We start from the raw sequence: 4,703 nt of genomic DNA, 5'->3' as shown, positions 1-4,703 counted from the left end.
GTGTTTTTGAAAGGTAACTTGCACTAAATACATACTGTCATGTTTGTTGTGACTACAATCATGTGCGTTCATTTGACAAAGTAGATTTATTGCAAGTGCAGCAATTGAAAATTAAATTTGAAGAGGATTGTGGTGAGTGCAAGAATGGTGTTTTATTGATTTTGTGAGGATAACCAGGTGTTCGGGTGCTGTTTGCAGGCACGAGCTGTTAAGCTTTCCTTCAAAGAGCTCAAACCCCTGCTGCCTTCTTTATTAAACCAAAGGGTTGCTTTTTTCTCATGTTCTCTAAAAACTGAAGGACCACAGGAGCCCTGTGAGTCAACCATTTCAAATATTTATCAGAGATTACTCAAACTGAAGACTTTGTTCTCCAACACGTCTTCAATCTTAGGCTGTGTCTGGAGAGAGTCCCTGTTAGTTGGAAGAAGTCGTGCCTAGTTACAGTGAATAAGAAGTGATGTCCCAGAGTCCTCAATGACTGACAGACCAGTGGCCCTGAACTTACATATTATGAAGGCTTTTGAGAGGCTGATCCTGGAGTCCCTCCAACCTTTGGTTAAACCCTCACTTGACCACCTCCAGTTTGCCTATCAAGTACAGAGTCCTGCTGTCTACAGAAGTTCGTGGATTGGTGTGGACTCAACCAAAATCAAAGGAGCTGGTGATGGACTTCTCTGGGAGTACCGTCATCCCTCTCTCTATACAGGGGGAGGAGGTGGAGGTCATATCTGAGTACAAATACCTGGGAGTGTACTGATGATAAACTGGACTGGACTAAGGACTCTGTACAAAAATGCCAGAGCTGGATTTGTTTTGAGGAGACTCAGGTGCTTCTGCAGCGCCATGCTGCGGATGTTTTATAAGTCTGTGGTTCCAGTGTCATCTTCTATGCTGTGGTCTGCTGGAGCAAACACTAACAGGCTGAACAAACTGATCCAGAGGGCTGGCTCTGTTCTGGGGGTAGAACTGAACCCTCTACATGTTGTAGCTGAGAGGAGGATGCTGTCCAAGCTCCTTTCAATCAGGGACAATCCCTCCTACCCACTACACAGTGTGCTGGCAGCCAGAGACTGATCAACATGAATTGCTCTACAGAGTGCCACGGGAGGTCCTTTCTACCTGTGGCCATCAAATTGATCAGTCAAACACAATTTGATGACCAGAGGTGGAAAGAATTTCCTGTGGCTGACTATCAGCATAATTATTATATATAAATCAGTTGTCTGTGCACCCTGTACTATAACTATTGACCTATTTATATCCAACTTACATATTATATATAAATACTGAGTTTTCTGTATTAATGTTATTTTGTATTTATTTTAACTTTTTGAATCTTCAATCTTGAATTTAATTTAATTCCTCCACAACTTCAATTGACCAATATTGAGTGCGAAGGACAGAGATCCGCACTGACCTGACAATACCGCATTTTGAACCTTGAGTAATTGTGACAAAATCCAGCATCTAGACAAGAAATAAGAGCTAAGGATAGAGGTAGAGGTAGAAAGGTTATTCTTTTTCTTGATAAGAGCTTTAAAGGGCAGAGTATAACGTGAGGTTTTTCTCAAATAGAAGGGTTTTAGCTGGCAGTAGAAACTGAGCAAGGCCCTGCTGTTCATCCAAAAATAAAAAAAAAAGACTCATGACCTGCTTCACACATGGTATAATGAGAAGGTAATCTGAAGCTTATGTTTTAACGACTGCAGCAATCTACAGTTATTTATTAAGGAGTTATCTCAGATTGTAGTGCAAACATACCTGCAGGTCATGCATGCGTCATACGTTAGCATCATCAAAGCAGACTTGTACCTATGCTTCCAAAAGGTTTGGTCTGATCAAAGAGGACAGGTAGCAGGCTGCACACGCAAACAAAAAGATTCAGGAGTAGAACGTGACTTTGAATTTAAAATGTTTGAGCAGTGCCAGTTGTCATCCTTAAATAAATGCCACCCAATAATTGGCCAGTTGATTGAGGTTCGGGCTGCCAGACTCAATCAATGTTCAAGTCAGCATTTCCCAGACAAACAGTTTGCAGGAAAACAGTTTTATGAGCCTCTGTCTGTTTTAATAACTTAATTTGGCAACAAGTTTAGAAATACCGTAGGAAATTAACATGTCATCACTGTGGCAAAGGACTGCGCTTATCTACAGCTATTTTTAACATGACAGTGTCTAAAAGCCAGGGTGTTATTTACTAATATTTAGTACCTTAATAAAATGTCCTCATACCGTGCAGCTGTTAGGATTATTAAGCAATATCACCAGTCTCAAAATGGTCATTACAAACCCACTATATTCTATCTGTGGAGCTTTCTGACTCCAGATGTCTCTTTAGCCCTGTTCTTTGCTCCTTCCATTGTGTTTTGGGGGAATAAGAGCAGAGATGACTCACCTGTTTTGAAGATGCAACATAAATAGCCCCTTCTCTAACTCTTTTCTTTGTCTCAGTTGGTCGCGCCAGTCACCACCTTCCCTCCTCCCTTACTGCACTTTTGTCTGAAGATGGTCCAGGAGATAAGGGGTTTATTTTTAGCTGCACAACCTGCGTATAAAGAGGTTTCACTTGAGAATGAGGTGTTCACCATTTAAAATTGGCGACACCTACTCTGCGATTAGTGCCATAAAAGTAAATCACATGCTGGGATGATACTATATAGTTTTTGATGCTGTTTTGAAAAACAGGTTAATCTCAAGAAGCAAATCAGAACAAATGACTCCACCAAAGGTCGCACATTTTAACCAACACTCAAAATATATTCTACTCTTTCCACTTTTTTAAATGAAAAAGCCTTTTACATTTTTAATAGACCCTTTGTTATTTCAACTTGTTCTCTTAGTAGATACTGTGATCTACTTATAAAAAATGAGATCTGGCCCAAAAAAACCTCACGACAAACTACGTCATATACAAAATACACGCAAGGATAAGAAGATGGAAATGAAAAGAGACAGTGGAAAAATAGAGGAAGGCAACTGAAAGAATATGTTTTTTTTTTTTTTATATTTAGAGCAGAGAGGACATTAACCACCATTAGCTCGTCATAGTAGACACGTGGCTGTTGCAGCAAAACACTTTAGTGTACTGAATTGAACAAGGGCATATTTTATTATCTTGAATTCAAGTTAAATTAATTGAACTTTGCAGGAGGACAGAATGTTTTAAAGTCGTTTGAAGTCTCATGGTCTTGATCTTGATCATAGTCGTGAGAGGTATTATTGAAAACAATAACTGGGCTTTGACGGTGGACGTCCTGTTGCACTGCCGAATTACTAAACTAGTTTCTCGGCTGTTTTTTTAAGTTGTATAAAATTTCTCCTCCTAGATCTCCCACCAGGAGAGCAAGTGGTTCTATTTGAAACCGTGCCCCTTTTTAACACTGAGAGAACAAACACATCCCTGACGGGCGCCACGCTGAATGTGTAACAAGCACAGTGATCTCATGTAGATACAGTCGGGTGAGGAGCAAGGTGCCATGTTGAAAGTTTAGACACGATAGCAGGTTTGGCCGAGCCTTTCTTCCACAAACATCTGTTACCATTGCAGAATTCACAGGCTCCAGCTTTTCAACTAATTTGCTATTGCTCACTGTTTGATATCACTAAAAATGCACTATTGATATTGACTGTTTCATCCAGGTCTGTTCTTTATTTTCTGAAACTAAATAAGCAGTTGGTAGCTCCCAAAATCATCAAACTAACTGTCTGATGGAGCCATAATTCAGTCCACATTCAAAGGCAGAAACGAAGATAATGCCCTTTATTCATCTCTGTAAACAGATTTACGTCCTCACAACATCACAACATGCAGAAAAAGACAATAGTGACTGGCAGATACCTTCATGCTACAAAACCCTCCAAGAACTTCTATATGTCCCCCTTAAATTAACACCCACTCTTTCTCCCTGACACACACTCAAACTCCAAATTGATAAAGCAAGTCATTCCAACTGTGTGTCTGTTCTTCCCTAACACAAACTCACAAACCCACTCACACACACACACACACACACACACTCTGCACAGGACAGTCAATTTTCCGTACATAGTGACACAGATCGTAATCGTGCACAGACACGGCATGCATTTTAATAGAAATCTGGCTCAACACAATGCAGTACTTACGACAAATAGCCTCAAGATCTGTGTGTGTGTGTCTGCCTCAATGTGTGTGATCGTCTATCTCATTCAGTAGCTGCTCAGGGAAAATGTGACTTGAATTCTGATGTGTTTAATTGAAACCTGTTTTATCCCCCATTTACCGCACTCATCTACGCAGGATTACAGTCGGAGACGGGAGGAGGAAGGTTTGGAGGAGGGAGGACGTATGAAGATCGAATGGAGGAAGGCAGTGAATAACATGAGGGAGGGAAGGATACGAGGGTTGACCAGAAAATAGGAGACAACAGAATCAAAAACATCAAGTTATGTTATTAGTATAAGTAGAGTATTATTAGTATGCGCCCCTGTTTTATTTAGGTGATTTACGGTTTTCTGAACTGCATTTCCTGGTATCAGCTGTCAATCCAGGGGTAGGTGATGTTTGACAGTCAGCCCACACACTCAACCAATGGTTGGAAGTGGTCTCACTTAGGGGCTGTTGGGGGAGCAGCAGTTCACTATATTGTGCTTTTACGGGAGGTTTAAGGGGATTTGTAATTGACATTACAAAATGTGCCAATATGAGTGGCCTCTGGGGACCC

This window comes from Anabas testudineus, chromosome 18 (genome assembly GCF_900324465.2).
Source record: "Anabas testudineus chromosome 18, fAnaTes1.2, whole genome shotgun sequence".
NCBI classification, from domain to species: Eukaryota; Metazoa; Chordata; class Actinopteri; order Anabantiformes; family Anabantidae; genus Anabas; species Anabas testudineus.
Note: the sequence above shows the minus strand (reverse complement) of the source record.